The sequence below is a fragment of the Aricia agestis genome, chromosome 2, assembly GCF_905147365.1.
Source record: "Aricia agestis chromosome 2, ilAriAges1.1, whole genome shotgun sequence".
Lineage (NCBI taxonomy): Eukaryota > Metazoa > Arthropoda > Insecta > Lepidoptera > Lycaenidae > Aricia > Aricia agestis.
This window is the reverse complement of record NC_056407.1, coordinates 24,314,522-24,335,589: the sequence shown is the minus strand read 5'-3', so window position 1 is coordinate 24,335,589 and position 21,068 is coordinate 24,314,522. Positions and strand designations below refer to the sequence as shown.

Genomic DNA, 21,068 nt, shown 5'->3' with positions numbered 1-21,068 from the left:
TTCTTATAATGTGAAAATTGACGAAAAATGTCTACGCTCCAACTACCCACTACAAAGTCATTATAAGTACGACACATTCTAACTAGCGGATTGTAATAGGACGTATTGTTTTTGAATGCCTGGATAGCGAACATTTTCGGTTTACGCGATCTATACCGAGTGTTAATAGCTGTTATTTGTGATAGAAGATTAGGAGCATCAATAGAGGAATGGAGTATTTTATGCAGGTAAAGAAGATCGTATCTCTCATGACGAGCACTTAACGGTAACACGCTGAATTTGGACAATTGAATGATATAGTCTTTTACCACACGACCGAGATTAAGTTTTCGTGTAAGATATCTCAAACACATTTTTTGTATCCTCTGAATGCTCTCGATATGTGTTTTGTAAAAGGGGGACCAAACTGGACAGCAATACTCCACCACGCTTCTGACTAAGCTGAAAAATAATGCTAGAACACTATTTGGTTTCCTAAAGTCTTTTGTGGAGCGTATGACAAACCCTAACATTTTATTACTTTTTTTAATATATGCTCATAGTGCGGGCGAAAAGATAACTGTTCATCAAAAATAACACCAAGATCCTTTACTGTCTGCTGTCTTGACAAGACTCTCCCTTGCACATTATAAGAATTATTGTGCATAAACTTCTTACGAGTGAAAGATATCACACAACACTTTTCAACATTAAGCTTCATGTTGTTAGATACGCACCAGTCCGAGATGGCATTTTTTTTTATTTTTTTTTTATTTATTTATTTAGGCACATCAACAATATAAACACTTACATTATAGCCAACATTAAATAAATAAGAGCTAGTGTTTACATCACTTATAGATATGCACAACATTTTAGATAAATTCAATTAAACAATCAAGATTAAGTTAATAAGTAATAAACAATAATTTAGTAAGTCTACATAAAATTAAAAATTCAAAAGGACATGCAATTATTTTAAGAGTGATCTAATTATTATTATAATTTCATTAGAAAAATGTAAAAATGATTAAAAAAATTTAATAAAATTTAATAAAATGGCATTGAGATCATTTTGTAACGCTGCAAACTGATCTTCGTTGTTTACTTCAGAAAAGATTTTTAGATCATCTGCGTACAAAAGTGACGGACACGTTAGTCGACAAATTAGGTCATTAATAAATATGACGAAAAGTAAAGGACCAAGGTGACACGCCTGGGGGACCCCGGAGGGAACCGAAACGGGCAGAGAAGAGAAACCCTTCACAGTAACAAGCTGACTGCGATTGCGGAGGTATGAAGCTATCCACCTCAATAAGCTACCGTGAATGCCATAATGTGAAAGCTTGGAAATAAGTAGGGAGTGATCCACTTTATCGAAGGCTTTACTATAGTTCAGGTAGATAGAATCAGCCTGTCCACCAGAGGCAAACACCTGACAGAGATAATTCTTGTATTCGATCAAGTTAGTGAGGGTGGATCTATTTTTCACAAAGCCGTGTTGCTTAGTTGAGATGTAATTACGAAAGTGATTATAAATATGACCATACACCACCGATTCAAAAAGTTTTGCAATACCGGACAATATACTTATAGGGCGATAGTTCGAACATTGTGATCTGAGACCTGATTTATATATAGGAATTACGTGAGCTACCTTCCATGAAGAAGGAAACATACCACTAGAGATAGATTTATTAAATAAGATTGTGAGAGGTTGCGGCTCTTCAGCACATTCCTTTAGGAATTTTTATGCTATATCATCAGGACCAGCTCCTTTCCGTATGTCCAGCAACTTCAGCTTACGTAGTACATCTTCGCGAGTAATTCTAATAGTGCTGAGAACTCCAAAAAAATTCGTCTTCATACTCATACGAATTGCCGATCCAGGCATCAGTATGGGTATGAAGACAGCATTTTTTTGGAGTTCTCAGCATTGTTCTCATATCAAAAATTGTTCATTTTGACGGGCTCATTTGATGGTTTCAAGGATAACGGTGTTTACACTAACACATAGTATTTCCAAGGTTTTAACAATAGTTTAAGGAAAACTACTTTGTTCACGATTCACCAAGTGGCGATACTCACGAGTCACGAATCCCATGACGATGGATCACCGAACTGGATTTTATACTCGGCCAATAAGTAGGTCAGTATTACCATATTTTCTTGTTTAATTATAATATCTAACAAAACGCGCGAAATGCCCTCGTTCCACGATGAAGATGAGATTGTAATTTAAAAATGTGGCCGTCATAGAATACCCATTATCCTCTGAAACATAAGAAAGATAGATGCTTTCCAAGATGAGAAAGTTTTTTGTTGTAAATAACGTGTGCAAAACCGTACTCAATGTTGAAAGTATCTTCGTTAAGATATCCTATATCTTGTATTATATAATTGGAATCTCGGAATCGGCTCCAACGATTTTCATGAAATTTAGTATATAGGGGGTTTCGGGGGTGATAAATCGATTTAGCTAGGAATAATTTTTAGAAAATGTCATTTAATTCGTGTTTTATTGAATGCCGAGTGAAGCTCGGTCAAATAGCTAGTTATTATAAATGGAAAATCAAGCTGGTATTGGGAAGACATAAAACTGTTATTAATAATTATTATACTATTGCTTAAATATTATAAACTAGATGACTCCAGCAACTCCTTTGTGCCAAAATTTGTTTATCGCGCGGGAAGCGTATATTTTTCCGGGATAAAAAGTGGCTTATGTCGTTTTTCGGGACTCAAAGTATCTCCATACCCAGTCAAATTATTTCAGTGGTTTGGGTGTGAAGAGACAACAGACAGACAGATATACAGACACACTTTCGCATTTATAATATTAGTATGGATAGACTTAGACATTGTAGATAATTATAGTGTTCGCAAATCCACTTCTAAGAAATTTGCTTCTCGTACGAAGACTGTTATAAATTTATAGTGTACAATGTACTATCAGAGAAGATGATTCCTATGCAAAACGGGGACCTAAGTAGATTAGCTGCGTTACGTCAAACCCAGCTGACAGATCACAATTAACATTGAATTGACATATTCGACCAAATAACGTTGGTCTGTCAATTGCATAGGAATCAACTTCCTCGATGGTACATTTTTCCAGTATTAAAACTACTTTATGTGCTATAACGGGACTCACAATTTTCTCCAAATATCATCAAAATTGGTTTAATGGCATAGGCGTTAAAAGGTAGGTAGATAATATAATATTATAGCATTATTATTAATTTTTTAATTTATAATAATAATTAGAATGGACAATTGGACATGGAATATGTGGTCTACTTATTAGTAAAGAACACCTGTAAACTTTCCTTCTGATTTTAATCGGTCTTAAACTTTTTGTACTTTTGAAACTGTTCGAATTACGTGGAAATATTTTTAACTTGAATTTCCAGCAATAATTGAAAAGGCGTTGATATTTATTGTTAATTGAAAATTTCTTCGTCTAGGCTTAATTGAATTGAAATGTTCTTTCGAACAAGCTTATTGCTTTCCAATTTAGCGTTAAGTCGTTAAAAACAATTTAATTGAAATTATTTGTAGTTTTAAATTGAAATGCTCATTTTTAGAATTCCGTATCCAACGGGTAAAAACGAGACCCTGTTACTGCGACTTCGATTCACTGAAACAAATATGGCGTCAAACAGCTCTCACAGCTGATAGCACTGTGTTGATATTTTGTCGATTAAAACTTTAAAGTTTAAAGAGTTTTATTTGTAATAATATATTATGACATCGTGGATTTACCCATAACTACCCCTTCAACGGCTACTTAAAAAAATATAGCATCCCATTTAACTACTTCACTATATGACTTTTAGTCAAAACGTTAAACGTCACAGTCAGCGTCTTGACGAATGACTAAAGGATAACTTCCTTTAGTCATTCGATTCAATAAATGCGCTAGCCATTCAAACTTTTTTTCTTACATATACGTGGGAGAGCCATGCTTCGGCACGAATGGGCCGGCTCGAACGGAGAAATAAAACGTTCTCACAGAAAACCGGCGTGAAACAGTGCTTGCGCTGTGTTACGCCGAGTGAGTGAGTTTACCGGAAGCCCAATTCCCTTCCCTTCCCATCCCTACCCTCGCCTATTACCCTATTCCCTCTTAAAAGGCCGGCAACGCACCTGCAGCTCTTCTGATGCTGCGAGTGTCCATGGGCGACGAAAGTTGCTTTCCATCAGATAACCCGTTTGCTCGTTTGCCCCCTTATTTCATAAAAAAAAACAGATTACTGCGATATATTATATAGTGTCTTTATTGATAATGACGTTTTAATTATTTTAATGAACATTACAATAATTATTGTTCATTGAAATGTGAAAGGATGCTATCCAACATTTTTTATCGTTAAAGGGCAAAGTTTGACCCTTAAGTTGTTTGAACGTATGTAAAATAAAAGAATCCATGACTTTAATAAGCACTTGCTATGTGCTTACGGTATAAAAGCGCACACGCCCCCGTGGTCCAGTGGTTAGAGCGTGGCTCTTGACTCGGTCGTGGGTTCGATTCTCGCGTTGGAAACATGTTATTTCCAAGTTTGGTTTGGACAATGCAGGCTGATCACCTGATTGTCTTACTAGTATAAAGATGATCCATGCGTCGAATGGGCATGTAAAGGTTGGTCCTGCGCCTGATCTCTCGCCAGCTTCCCGCCAGCCGTATCGGTCATCCGTCCGATACGGCTGGGTTATGTGGGAAAAGGAATAGAGAGTGCTCTTGACTCTTGTGTACTGCGAACACACATGAAACTGGCCACCGTCACCGAAATCGGAAGGGAAATGTGGAAGTTATTATTATTAAAAAAAACCGGCCAAGTGCGAGTTGGACTCGCCCATGAAGGATTCCGCAGCAGCGATAAGGTTTATTTTTATGAAATTAAGAGGTTTTTTATTTATTTTCATATTTCAGTTGATTTCATGAACGTTAAATTAAGGTTTACCATTTATGACGTATAAAAAAAAGTACTGGTTAGATCTCGTTCGAACTAATTTTCGTTGGTAGAGTTTATAGTAATGTACATCATATATATTTTTTAGACCTATCATGCCCCTACTTTAGAAGTTAGAGGGGGGGGGGTCCACATTTTTCCACTTTGGAAGAGTCTCTCTTACAAACTGTTCAGGTTATAAAAAAATTATATTAGAAACCTTTACATGATTTTTGAAGACCTATCCATAGATACCCCACACGCATAGATAAGATGAAATTTTTTTTTTGTTTTAGTTGTATCTATGGAGACCCCTAAAATTTTCAATAATTTTTCCAATTTTGTATCAAAATCTTAAAGCGGTTTGCAGATTACATCTACTTACCAAGTTTCAACAGCATACCTAGTTCTTATAGTTTCGGAGAAAAGTGGCTGTGACATACGGACGGACAGACAGACAGACAGACAGACAGATAGACAGACATGACGAATCTATAAGGGTTCCGTTTTTTGCCATTTGGCTACGGAACCCTAAAAGCTCCCCGCGTATTCGACCCGCGAGCTACACTGAGAGCTGCTTTCTGTGTGTAAGTTGTATAAAGGCATTCATGTTTGTTTACTCGAGTGAGTATCAAAGCGTTTGTATTGAAAATTCTCGTAAAAGTTCGATTCTTAGAAAGATATTTGCGACATTACGCGGTTTAGCTTCACCGTTTGATTTATATGAATATATTATGACGCGCTTGTCTTTGCAAAGTATTGGAATTTATTCTAAACTTTGGCTGGGACTTTGAATAAGTGATCCGATTTGTGAAACTTGCCCCATATTACTTGTGTTATATTTTAGTGATATGTTTTAAAATGTTTAGAAAATCTATTCTTTATGAGAATCATTAATAATCAGGTTTTATATAACACATCACTTGTACTACTTCGATTTCTCATGTTCTTATATTTTGTTCCTTGGACTTTGGTATAAAAATCTGTGAAATAGCCAAGCTGTAATACCTATTTGAATAATGAAAATTAGTAAATTTTTCAAAGGTAAGTAATAAAAATATTATTAACCAGTTTTATTAAAGTTTGGTATCCCAAATAGATAGAAAATATTACAAACCCTTATAATTATAATATTACCTGTATATAGAAAACTAGCGGCCCGCCCCGGCTTCGCACGGGTGGACATTGATTTTTAAATATTTTTTTTCAATATTTATTTCTTACTCAATCTTTATGTTAAGCAGAACTTAAAAATGGTTTACACTAAACGTAATGATTTTTTTTTTTTAAAGAAGGCATGTCGCTGTAGCCCTGACGTAACGTAATGAATTAATGAAGCACTATAATATTATCCCATCAATGAAGCGGCACCCGGCTGTCGCATAACTATTATATTATTAATCTATTGTGTCTGCGATTCCCATGATCGAGGTAATAATAAATAATATTTACGTGGACTCTCCGGGCGAGCACACCCGCGCGGCGCGCCTTGACGACGCCCAATTCGCAACGTGCAGCAGAAATCTAATATTTTAATTTTGCCATAACATTAAAACCAAACGTCCAATTTTAATCATTCAAAGACCAAATATTATCTACATTAACTGTACTTAGTAATGAAATAATTTATTTTGATAAGAAATAATGCCATGAGTAAAATAAAGGCATTTAAATGTAGTCCAAAAACATGTCAAGATTTTTTAATAAAAAAATGGTTATTGTGCCTCACTCAACATTGATAGGTATAGTGTGTCGCGGACTTTTTTAATTTTTAACTTTTTTTTTTGACTTTAGTCAAATAAATAAAGGGAATAAATTTTAAGACTACTAAGCTGAGTCTAAGTAAATGTTGGATTTTGTTGTGTTCCAATGTTTCCAGTAATAATTGTGACAAAAACGCTTGAAGACACGGAAATTCCTAACGCTGTCAACGAAATCACCCTCCAGATTCTCCAGACTTACAAACACACAGACTCAGATTTACACTGCCTTGTTATTATAATATTTTAAATCAAAATTAATTCTATATTGGAGTATATCAAACAAATTATAAGTACAATAATTAAATTACACGAATTTTGGTACCCATGGTCCAAACCGCAAGACAAAATTACGTACACACAGCACCTATTAAATTTAAAGTCGTGTAACTCATCTCTTGACTTGGACCGTATCTTTACCGAGAATACTAAGAGCAAAGTTATAAGAAACTGCGTACATGATATCTACATTACTCAAAATCATAAAGCCCAATCCTTTTAGACTTCGGGCAAAAATATTGCGATTGTATTTTTGAAATATTTACGACCCAATCGACGGTGGTTCTCGTGAGATCCCGAAATGTGTTTTCCTTATTTATATACAACCGTTAAATCAATTTTCCCATTACTATAAAGATATATTTTGTCGCTCCCATTTTGCGCGATATGTGGGTGTAGGGGCCTTAATCTCGAGAATAAACTGCCCAATAGCCCGCGTCTATTAATAACAAGGCTTCTCTTAAAAATTGGGTTGAAAATAGATAGGCTTAATTTATTTTTATTTTATTTTCGTTCGGAAATTTTACAGCATTATATTGCTAATAGCATTGCAATATAATAGAGTATTAACAGCCTACTACCTACAAGATGACACGTGCAAATCCGTTGCACCAAATTTTCCCGAGAGAGAAAGTATCGTATGTCCTTTCCCGGGACTCAAAGTATTTCCATACCTCAACAAAATTGGTATTGCGGTTTGGGCGTGAAGAGGTAACAAAAATACTGACAGACACATGCCCTAATTATAAAGTACTAGCGGCCCGCCCCGGCTTCGCACGGGTGGACATTGATTTTTAAATATATTTTTTTCAATCTTTATTTCTTAGTCAATCTTTATGTTAAGCAGAACATTAAAAATGGTTTACACTATTTAGCCTGTAACTACTATATTATAATTATTATACACATTTTTATTGTTTTTTTTTTATATTTTAAGTGTTATGTTTGATTATTAATTCAAAAATAATAGTCATTCAAAACGTAATGAATTAATGAAGCACTATAATATTATCCCATCAATGAAGTGGCACCCGGCTGTCGCATTTAAACTATTATATTATAAATCTATTGTGTCTGCGATTCCCATGATCGAGGTAATAATAATTAATATTTACGTGGACTCTCCGGGCGAGCACACCCACGCGGCGCGCCTTGACGACGCCCAATTTGCAACGTGCAGCAGAAATCGTAATATACTAATTTCGCCATAACATTAAAACCAAACGTTCAATTTTAATCATTCAAAGACTAAATATTATCTACATTAACTGTACTTAGTAATGAAATAATTTATTTTGATAAGAATTAATGCCATGAGTAAAATAAAGGCATTTAAATGTAGTCCAAAAACATATCATGATTTTTTAATAAAATATGGTTATTGTGCCTCACTCAACATAGATAGGTATAGTGTGTTGCGGACTTTTTTGTAGATATTTAAAAGATCTACAATTACTAAGAACATTTTATGGTTCTATCTTTTATAGTTTAGGCAGCGTACGCGAAAAAAGTAACATTTCTGGTTGATTTTTTACACCTTGCGTCCGAAAATCCCAAATATCTTACGGAACCCTATTTTCTTCCAAAATAATATTTAGCCTATGTTCAGCAAAATTAATGTAGAATTCCAATGGTAAAAGAATCTTTCAAATCGGTCCAGTAGTTTCGGAGTCTATTCAAGACAAACAAACAATCAAATCTTTCCTCTTTATAATAGTAGTGTAGATGGATTAATAAGCCTTTAAAGTGTTTTGCTTAGTTATATTATGTATTGCCCTGGATTCCTTGGATAAATCAGATCAATAGCCCGCCTATCTTTAAATTGCCCTATTTTCAATCTTAGAAAATAAAATGAGTCCGTTGTAGGGTACCCAAAGGGTAAAAACGGGACCCTATTACTAAGACTTCGTTGTCTGTCCATCTGACTGTCTGTTTGTCTCCAGGCTGTATCTCAAAAACCGCTATAGCTAGACTTCTGATTTTTTTTTCACAGATTGAGTAATGTGTATATCTGTAATTGCCGCTATAACAACAAACTATACTAAAAACCATATAAAGTGTATATTTAAGGGGGGCTTCCAATACAACAAACGTGATTTTTTTTTCCTTTTTTGCTCGTACTCGATAATGACAACAGCTACGTACTTGAAACTTTCACAAAATCCTTAATTATTGGAACGAAGTTCCTTATCGTGCGTTGCGAACGGGAGCTAGACAGAAAAAGTTGTGACGACATGACACAAAAGTGTCGGTATATTACTACTAGAGCAAAAATGCTACAGTTGTAAGCCGTGCGGTAGCGCGTGTTTTTCTCTATCTCTCTCTCTCGCTCTCTTTTTTTATAACTTCATTCCATCCGGGTGTCCCTTGACACCTCTCAAGTTTTATTTGTGCTTTAATAATCTATATCTATACATCTATACATATCTATATATATAAATAAAATTGGAGTGTCTGTTTGTAATATTGAAATAACGGGTTTTTACTACATGCATATGAATATTTAGACGGTACATACACCAAAATAACAATTTTTAGAATTTTTGTCTGTCTGTATGTCTGTCTGTTTGTTCCCGCTAATCTCCGAAATGGCTGGACCGATTTAAACGGGGCTTTTATTGGCAGATAGCTGATGTAACAAGGAGTAACTTAGGCTACTTTTTAACCGACTTCCAAAAAGGAGGAGGATATTTTTTTCTTTTTTTATGTTTTACCTATGTATTTTACTCCGCAGTTTGTGGACCGATTTTCAAAATTATTCTGTTGTTGCATAAGATATGGTCCAAATTAGATACCATGTTCATAAAAATGGTGATCTGATGATGTAATCTATGAGAAATCGAGGGGACTCCTTGAAATTTATATGGAAACATAGCGTGATTTGAATTTTTTCAGAAGGACTTCAAGCATACACTACCAAAAAATAGGAATTTGCACTGAAGTATACCCTGGTTCCGAAGGTGCTGTTTAAAACTATTGAATACTTATAGACTGATATAATATGTTCGGGAATTTCGGTGTTGTTTCAACAATTAAAAGCATATTACCTAATATGATGTATCAATTATATTATTCATCATCATCATCATCACTATAATTATGACATGCATCGTCACATTATGACCTTATTAACGGTATTTCTCATAGTCTTTTACTTCAAAACGCTTGATTTTATTATTATTCCTCCGTTTGTTGACTGATTTTTAAAATTCTTTTGTTAAATTGTTGCTGTATGGGGTATAACCTGAATTTGGTACCATGCTTACGAAAGTGGTGATCTGATTGGAACTCCTGAGTCCAGGATCTTTTTTGGGACACACATAGACACCTCAACTATGTCTTTGATCAATCTTCATATTTTTTTAGTCGGTACCAGCTAAGTTCAACGGCAGCGTAAGTTCTATGTGCAATTTACTGCATTAATACAATAACCAATTTTCTGAAATCTATAATAAGCATAGCAAGTTCACCTACAAGGAAAGAAATAATATTCTATAGCGAGCGTTTTTTGGTAGATCTAGAAAAGGGGAATATTTCCTCCCTATATTATTATGTTATGTCACATCTCATAGGGCTTAGGCAGCGTTTTCGTCAAAAGATGGCTTAATTTTTTCCAACACCTCTGACAAATGTTAATATTTTTTACTAAAATGCACATTAGAAACTTGACAAATTATATGCCTGAACCTCCCTAGGAATCATCATGTCGACTTTTTTTATGAAATAAGGGGGCAAACGAGCAAACGGGTCACCTGATGGTAAGCAACTTCCGTCGCCCATGGACACTCGCAGCATCAGAAGAGCTGCAGGTGCGTTGCCGGCCTTTTAAGAGGGAATAGGGTAATAGGGGAGGGTAGGGATGGGAAGGGAAGGGAATAGGGGAGGATAGGGAAGGGAATTGGGTCTCCGGTAAACTCACTCACTCGGCGAAACACAGCGCAAGCGCTGTTTCACGCCGGTTTTCTGTGAGAACGTGGTATTTTTCCGGTCGAGCCGGCCCATTCGTGCCGAAGCATGGCTCTCCCACGTTTAAAAGTGAAATTGTGAAAAGTGCATAAAAATCCGTGAATAAAGGCATTGATTGTATGGAAGCTTTCTTCAAATATTTACGTTACTTTCTTTATGATGAAGTCTTAGTGGCAATAGAAAACGTAGGTTATGAAAATGCCAACTATCTAGCTAGCGCGGTTCTTGAGATACAGCCTTGAGACGGACATACAGACAGGCTGCTGCTGTCTTTGTAATAGAGTAGAAAATCACATTTTGTCGACGTGTGCAAGTTTGAGTTGCACTTGGCCGGTATTGTTTGATAAATGAATATTATTTAGCATATTTTTCAAGAAATGGGTTTTTTCACTTAATCTACTTAAATTTAGTGGGCGAGATGATGATAACATGAAAAATAAAAATGTTCCACCATTCTGTAAAACGTATGAAGATATTTTGTTCGCGTCGGTTTAACACGTTTATCTCGCGGCCTTCACTTCAAACATCGTTTAAGGAATCCCAGAATATCAATACGCTTGTAAATTACGAGCATCAAATCCCCGATCCTGATATCAGGTTTCCAGAATTCCCCTGACCTATCTCAATAAAAGTTTTGCAGCTCCGCTTATTCGGAATCCGAAAATTGCCGGTTGCAGAAATTTAAGGAGTGAATTCGATATGTCTTTTGATGTAAAATATGGAGTTTACCACGTCTTTTAGGTTGTATAGTATCAGTATAATTTTAAGATGTTTTTTCATGTATTTTTAACCCCCGAAAAAAAAGACGTTGTTGTTATAAGTTTGACGTGTCTGTCTGTCTGTTTGTCTGTGTGTGTATCTGTCCGTGGCATCGTAGCATCCAAATACAGGGTGGACCGATTTTGATCTAGTCCCGGAAAAGTGGTTTTGCCATACTATAAAGTATTCCGCCCCTATTATTTTATTGAAGTGACTAAATAAGTATGGCACTGTGGCAACGTCCGTCGTCATCCCGACGCACAAACAATGGTCGCCGTCAGTCTCGAGTTGTAATAATTTACTATTATTTAAACCGATTCTCAGATGCTCAGACCTACTGAATATGCATACAAAATTTGGTACCTACCTAATAATCAGTTAAGCCGTTTCGGAGAAGTACCTACGGTAAGTAACATTGTGACACAAGAATCTTCTTTCTATATAATATTATAAATGCGAAAGTATCTCTGTCTGTCTGTCTGTCTCGCTTTCACGCCAAAACTACTGAACCGATTGTAATGAAATTTTGTACACACATAGTCTTAAGCCTGAGAAAGGACATAGGCTACTTTTTAACTGGAAAAAGGGGTTGTAAGGGGGTGTTTATGCGTAAATTTGTCCAAATTAAGTTAGTTCCAAAAACTCATAACAGATGGCGTCAAGTGTCGCCTAGATCACGCTATCGCTTGCTCATATGTATTTCTATAAGAGGTGGTACCATGTTGAGTTAAGTGTAAACGTTTTTGATTAATTTGATTGTTATACACATTATTAAATAACTCACCTACCAACATAGATATCTGAAACAGCCTACCAATAATAAATACTAAATAGTTTATGGGCAAAGCTAAAGTTGTGTAATGCAGCTAAGTTGTGTAAAGCTAAATAAGCTTTAAAATTTGGTATAAAAAAGTATAATTTAAAAAAAAATATTATATTATGTGCACACTGCACGGCTGTTTTGGGTATTTTGATTTAAGGGGTACCAGGGTTTTAAAAAGCTTTTGACACCAATTTTGTTGACACCGCGCGCTATAAACTGAAGTGCACGCGGACGAAGTCGCGGGCAACAGCTAGTTTTATATGAGATATAAAGCGTGTTAAGTATCAGAATGCAAAATATTGAATCGATTAAATCACTGGAAGCTACGATGCCACGGACAGACACACAAACTTACAGACAGACAGATAGACATGTAAATTGTAAAATTTACAATGTCCCGCATTTTTCGACGCAAAAATCGATAAGTCATTATAGAGGGCTTTCCAAAATAAGACGTTGATGGTCTCTTTACGAGGGTTTAGTTCCAATTCGGAGTCGCTTTGATATTGAATGGGCGTTGGAAATCAGTTTATGGAGAAGTACAGTTATAACTTCCTAGAAGGGATCAAAGTCACACCACCCGCTCGCTTGGACCCTTAAAGGTGGGACCCCAGTGTTGGCGACTGGCGACCGCAACTAGCGACCTTGGACAGGCCGCGCGACTCGAATACCCATAGTAATATTCTTAATGTGAAAGTGTGTGGTGGTAATTCTTTATGCTTTTTGATGACAGGTTTGGGAGATACTTTGAATCCTTGAGAAGTCATTATTAATAACGGCAATAGCTAGGCACTTGGAATTTTCACATGGCCTTAATTACATGTGTACTTTAATAATTAATAGTAAAATTAAATAAATTAAACAAAGATTTAAGAGGAGCTCCCATACAAAAAACACAATTTTTGCCCACTTTCGCTCTATAACGGTACTTAGTGCGCGAGTCCGACTCGCACTTGGCTGATTATTAAGTAAACCAAGTATTTCATAGTCATTGTATTCAATAAATAATCTACCCTATTTTAGTCCCGACGAGATACAATCACAACCAATAAGTATTCAATCGTATTAAAATATAATTTTGTATTTCAAAACATTTCGTGTAACGACTCATATCAGTTTAATGTCCAGTATAAGCCATGTAATATGTTTTAATTAAAATTTGTTTCAAAGCTAAATGAGAGTACGATTTTATTCAATTAATTAATTATAAATATTCATTCAACAAATGACTAAACTTCAAATTGAAAGCACTAAAAATTAATATTAATTATTTTATTCATCATCTAAATTAATTCCGTTGGATTAAAATCCGATGAAATGAAAAACCAATTATGTATAATGTATGTCGTTTAACGCTAAGTGGGATGTGAACTTTCAAATTGTTTTTAAAATATAAAGTAACAATCAACTCATTTAAAGTATGATGACAGTTTTGTTTATTCGTGTATATCGCTTTTTCGTTTGGAGCATCTGAAAATAAAATCATAAATATTCAGGTGAGAAAAGTTCCGCGAAAAATCACATAAAACTATGGAGTTTGCGTTCAAAAATCCAGTACAAAGCAAACAGGATTTGCTGGAAAAAGATTAGCAAGTGAAATCGACGCAAGGGCGGCCGTAAAACAGAGATGTGGGCAAACGGGGGGAGAAAAAACTGTGTAAAGGCATTTTAGGGCTGACGTACACCAACTAACAAAATCGCGGACGAGGAAAGAAGAGATGATTTTACTTCACTTAGGCTCTTGCATCAATGTGAGTTAAGGTTACATCAATCCCCAAGCGGCAGTCGGCTACCGCATAAACATTGAAAATATATTGTGTCTACGATACCCACGATGGAGGTTTTAAAATATAATGCTTTCCATGGATAAAATAATGATTAAATAATTTTATCCATGGTAAACATTATTCCAGATAAGTGGACCTCATTTTTAAAATTTAAATGAAACTAATACTTTATAAAATGTATTTTTGTTCCCGGTACAGATAGAGATCATTGGAGGCGAGCGGGAAATATACAGGTAAATAATATGTTTTATTCATATCACTTGAATTAATAAGGTATAACAGAAGACTTTTGTCTTGTACGTTATTAAAAAAACACTAATAACAAAATATGTAGGTAATCGGTAATAGAAACTACACAAATGAGCTTTCTTATTTCTGTCGGGACTGTTTTCAGGCAATCTTCTATCTTTAATAATATGATTATTTATTTATATCAATAAGATATTTTTAAATATAATTTATTTTATAAGATGCATTATACTTTATAGTATTAATCATCATGCATTCTGTAGGCAAAAATATTATTAAATCAATCAAACCAATTTATTGAATATTCGTCAATTTCGAAATACTTTATTGGTAAGTGTGCGCACGTCCTGAGACAAAGCCTGCGATATCTCCACACAACTCCGAAAGGCCTGGAATTTATGTTGGCTGAATTACGACACACGATTCCGAAATAATAAATTTTATCGTCGCCCTAAATTGTGTCACTGAATTTCCTATTCGTGAGAATTCGTTACTGTTTTATGAAAAATTCGGGAATAAGATTTGATTTATTTCTATTAGCTTATAGTGTAAATTCTATTTGGAAGCTTTTTCGCATCCGAAATTGACTGTCACATTTTGCTCCTAAATGGATATTTCTAATAATTATATTATTTTAATCATATTATTTAGGTAAGTACGTCAAGTAAAACATGCTTTTGAGACAAAAGACTCAACTGTTTGTATCAATTTATCTATCAGGATGATTATGATAGATAGTACTTTTTACTTGGCCTGTAAGGCCAAGTTTCTTAGAACCAAAATAATTAAGCACAATATAACTCTTTATCCATTCATCCATCCATCATATTATATTATGCCTACTTGTCTTTTTGGGTAAAGATGAACTTTTTGTATGTCCCTTGTAAAACACTTGACTCACATTAGTGCAACCTCATAATCTATACAAATATTATAAATGCGAATGTGTCTCTATCTGTCCGTCTGTCTGTCTGTTACCTCTTAACACCCAAACCGCTGAAGCAATTTAGCTGAAATGTTGTATGTAGATCCTTTGAGTCCCGGGATTTGATTAAGGATCATTTTCATCCCGCAAAAATGTACGGTTCCTACGAGATAAGAATTCTGGCGCAATGGAATTCGTCATCTAGTCATACAATAATTAAGTTACAATAATACTTATCGTTCTTTAAATACGGTTCTTTTATACCTCGTGTAATTAAATATAGCAAGTTTGTATATTGATTCTGGCAGAACCTGCAGCAAGTTACTCTTCGCCAGACAATACAGGCGCCACAAAGGATTCCATTTTAGCGGAATGCAACCAATTTCAAGCTCAAATAATTATTTTCAAGGAACAATAATACCTTTTCGAGACGCAATATGATATTTTGAAATACGAGTATGTGGAATTTGTTATATTTCGTAATTAAAGTCTTATTGTTTGTTGTGTATTGTGTATTTGACATGTTCATATTTTCTTTAGTTACGAGAAATACTTTTTGTCTCATGTTGTGTCCTAAGAATGCTCTAGAGCTGATACACATTTTCAGATCTTTGCTTTTGCAACAGATGATCACAACAGCTATTTACGAATCAGCGGTACTTTTACACCAGGGGGCTAATTCTCCTACCACAAAACGTTGCTTCAGTCGTCTCAGTCACGTGCACACGTGCTTTCTCATGTGCGAGTGGGATAGCGGGTGATCGAAGCTACATTTGGGAAATGCGAATTGGGCTTCTGGGTAAGCCGCGAGAGCTTGAGAGCACAAAGAGCATCATACAACTTAATATTTTTATGAAGGTATAAGCTTTTCAGATACTTACCCACTTAAGTAAAAGAGGGATACAATATAGTAATTAGTAAGCTTTTAATGATCACTACTACATACATGAGTGTGCACTGTATAGGTATAACTTGTTTAAACGTTCTAATCTGTCACAACATGATATTAAATTGTGCACCCTTGTCCCTTACTGATTACTATACTACAGTTGCTGGTAATACGAATATTATTATAACATAAAAATTATTAAGTCGCACAATAACGTTTCTTGTGGTAAATAGTACATAAAATTTTTGGAAATCCTTACAATCAACCTAAAACGAACTTTTTAATAATTTAAAAGCACTTTCGCAAAACTTTTTGTCATAAAACTTTCGTTTCTGCTAAAAGTCCCTAAAGAGCACCTTCGAGATCGTGACTGTAAATTTTATTTCTCCTAAACTCCTCCAAACAGAAATTAGTCTTATTACATTTTTATACCTGTTGTATTTTCTGTGGTAATAAAACTAGTGTTAAAACTTAATAAATAAAATATTAAAACACCCAGGTTGAGATATTATTGCTAGATGATGCCCGTAACTCCGTTTCGCCAGAATACTGCAGTAACTGTACATGTTTCCGGCATAAAAGTATATCCATACCTCAGCGACTCATCGACTGCCCTGCCCTACTACAGAGCAGGGACAGGCACCTTGGTCGCCACGAATACTCGTCCACAGAGGAAATTCGTGGCACCAACCCCAACCATATCAAATTCAAATTCAAAATTCAAATATTTATTTGCCAGAATATGGTACAAAAAGATGTTTAAAAATATATGCTAGCTCAGACATATTCTGCCACGTATGGCGTGCAAATTTTTAAATATAGGTCATAAGTCATAACAAACTTACAATGGAAATGGATGAAAACAAATTAAAAACATTAAATTTTACATACTCTACAATACATTAATTACATTTTATTCAAGACTTTATCATTAATGAATTCATTTACTGAGTAATAAAATTTTTTTATCAATAATTCAAATAATTGTTTTTTAAACATTCTGGGGTTATTGTTTTTAATAATGTCAGGTAAGTGATTATAAATTTTAACTCCCACACAGTAGGCATTTTTTTTGAAAACGTCTAGCCTCTGTGTTGGTACGCATAATTTATTTTTATGTCTCAGTGATCGGCTTGTGTTATCTAATTTTTTGTCAAAAAGACTAATGTTATTTTTAATATATACATTTATTTCGAACAGATATAAGCATGGTATAGGCAGACAATTAATTTTCCTAAAAAGTGGTTTACAGCTTTCAGTATAATTTGCACCAAATATGGCACGAATACATTTTTTTTGGGCAACAAATACTTTTTCGCAATCTGTTGAGTTGCCCCAGAGAATAATACCATATCTTAGCACTGAAGCTACATAGCCATGGTATGCTAGCAACACCAATTCTTTAGTGCTCACGTTTCGTAATCGGTTTAAGAGGATACACCAGGGGCTAGAGAAATTAAAAACAAGTACGTGTAATATAGCTGTCTCCCTTACCTCAAGCTTATACCGCAGAACGCGATAGAGACAACTGCAGAAAATCAACGATTCGTTGTCCCCTGATTCCTTCTCCAAAACTTAACCGATTTAAGTACTTTTTTCATTAAAGATTAAAGAAAGGCTTGAGCTGTATTCCTATGTTTAATTTTTTTTGTATAATCTAGCCAAATCTGTTTTCTGGATGTTTGAACACAGCGGAAAATCTGGCCATTTTTTTGGGTTTTTGAACGTTCATATCTTATTTAATAATTAAATTATGAAAAAAAAGAAAATATAGGGACATTGTATTAGTGGCCGTAGATATTCAGGAAAAAAATTATAACTCTACTAGCATTATCCAGGGAGGAAACAGGGGACAACGTTTGTATGGAGAAAAGGGCGGTGTGGACTCCTCTTAATACGAAGACAAATTGGTCTAATTTTAAGCAGGTTGCTTCTATGTGCTTTTTCCAATTAAAATATTTATCAATATTTACTCCTAAGAATAATGTATTGTCTAGAAATTGTACGATTTTACCATCCAATGTAATATTTAAATTCATGGATTTTCTATTATAAGTTTGATATTCTATTATATTAGTTTTGTCAATATTAATAATGAGGTCATGTTTTTCTAGCCATTTTTTTGTCAAATTAAGAGTGTTATTAATTTCATTTTTGAATGTCAAAGTATTATTAGTTTTATCTTTAATTATTATAGTAATGTCATCAGCGAATAAAATAGAGTCATGGGGTATACTTATTGGGAAATTATTTATATAGAAAAGAAACACTTGAGGCCCTACGATACTTCCTTGGGGAATTCCAAAATCGATTACGATTTATTTTGATCTGTAGATCTTTTTGACGTAGCCATTCTTTTTTTTATTGTTTTAGTTATTACTACGCGTTGTGAACGATTACGTAGGTAAGAGGCAATCCAGCTTAAAGCGTTACCTCTTATTGAGCTTATTTTGATAGCTTATTGAGGAGTATTTTATGATTTACACGGTCAAATGCTTTTGACATGTCAAGAAAAATAGAGACTACTCGATTACCTTGACTTAAGCTTTCCGTAACCGTTTTTGTTAATCTGAAGCATGCTAGATTTGTTGAGCAATTAGTAATTTTTAGTTAAAATATTATATTTTGCTATAAATGCTTCAATTTGTTGATAAATAGCTTTTTCGAATTTTTTTGAGATTGCAGGTATTAATGTTATCGGCCTATAATTGTTCATGTTGTCTCTATTGCCCTTTTTGAAGAGCGGTTTTACAATACAGTATTTCAATCTTTTGGGAAAAACGCCTTCTTCAAATGATTGATTAATTATATGCGACAGTGGTATCGCTATAAATTTTGCAATTTTCTTTAATATATTTGTATTAATATCATAGTATCCAGTTGATTTTGTATTATTTAAAGATAAAATTATACAGTGTGTAACAAAAATAAGTGATAATACTTTAGGGTGTGTACGTGTTCCTTGTAGAGAGTTCACTGTGAACGTAGCAGCGCTGAAAGATGATTTTTTTTTTTCACTTTTGTATAAGCAAGGGCCCGAGCGTCACGAGTTTCCCCATACAAAAGTGAAAAAAATTTTTGGTCTTTTAGCGCTGCTACTTTCACAGTGAAATCTCTACAAGGAACACGTACGCACCCTAAAGTATTATCACTTATTTTTGTTACACCCTGTATTATAAATGTCAAGAGGAGTGGTTGGTCGTAAGAAAACTGTATTATTATTATTACTAACTGTATTATCATGTCCGTTACTATTATTGTCATTATTATTATTTTTTTGTAATATGTCAGTATTTTTATATAGTCGCGTAAAAAATGATTAAATTGTTCTGCTATTAATGTAGGATTCGTGATATTTTCATTATTCTCATCTAGTATCTATTTCTGATAGAGCCCTGTTGTTTGCCATCGTTTGTTTAATCACATTCCATTTGTTAGTAGATTTTTTATGTAGTTTATGTTATCAATTTTCCTTGATTTATGCATGCAATTTTTAAGAATTTTAGAATAGTTTTTGTACAAATTTTTATCATTTTTATTCTTATTTGATATTTTATACTTAATGTATAGTGACCTCTTTTTTACACAACATTTCTTTATTCCCTTAGTAATCCATTTATCATTATTAGATTTGCTATTTACTTCGTTAATCTACTATCGTTCAATTTATGAGCAGTATTGGGTTGGGGATGATACTCTAGTGCGAAGGAGTCACAATAGATCCTCATGGGTCGCAGTGACATCAGGGCTACAGTGACCTGCCTTCTTTTAAAAAAAATACTTCAGCAAAATGATTTCAGCAGTTAGAGCGTGAAGAGAGTTATCTCTGGTGTCTTGTCTATGTGTATTAAGACATACAGACAAACACACTTTCCCATGTATAATATTAGTATAGATCGTAGGTTAAGAGTATTATTTTGTGAAATTTAATTCTTCCACACTAAAAAAGAAAATAGAGAACACCGTTGATCGAACTATGCAATGCAGTAGGTAAACTTGTTTCAATTGAATAATGATTCAATAGTAAACAACTCAGTAACGATTACTATACGGCTATTATACCAAATTTCAATGACATATTATATTAACCGCGCAATACATTAATACAATGCCACATTGATTTGACAAAGTTTCATTTTTGTTAAATTTAAATGAAATTGAGTATTTTGTTATTTTATTTATTTTTAGCAATATTCCGTGAAATTAAATTCGTGCAAGACCTCTAACCACCATTCAAGTTGAAGCACAACCTCTGAGGTTTTCAACTTACATGGTGATGAGAGGCCTTGCATGGATTTGCTAACATTATTGCTTGCGTGGTGGTGGTGTTTGCAAGTTCTTGCATGCGAGTGTACACATAGGCAGTGTGGTGTGGGAGAGGAGGGAGAGTGACGCATAGGCATGCGTACACTCATTTACTTAAAGGTTGTGGCTTATTTCGCGGAATATTGCTAAAAAAATAATAATAACAAGCTATGGATTTCCGAAAATTCCTGATTCTAATTGCGCCTATTACACGATTATTGATGCGTGTAATACCTGCCAAAAACTAATGTAAATGAATTAAAACGGAAAATATTATGTGCCCAACTGCAGCTGGCAGACTTTATTTCCTTCCACAGTTCACGTCACAGAGATAAATCAAGATAGAATGGCTAAGCGGGTGGAGTACGCGTGTTTCAATCTTGCACAAGTAAGCA

The 21,068-nt window shown here is 34.4% G+C and overlaps 1 protein-coding gene across 1 annotated transcript in view; it reads left to right on the top strand.

The window, feature by feature from the left end:
• Positions 1-21,068, top strand: part of LOC121739781 — a 91,342-nt gene that overhangs the window by 13,475 nt on the left and 56,799 nt on the right. Inside the window, exon 2 of the mRNA XM_042132346.1 lies at positions 14,504-14,538. The gene's annotated coding sequence lies outside the window, so the exon portion shown is untranslated. The remainder of the gene's footprint in view (positions 1-14,503; positions 14,539-21,068) is intronic.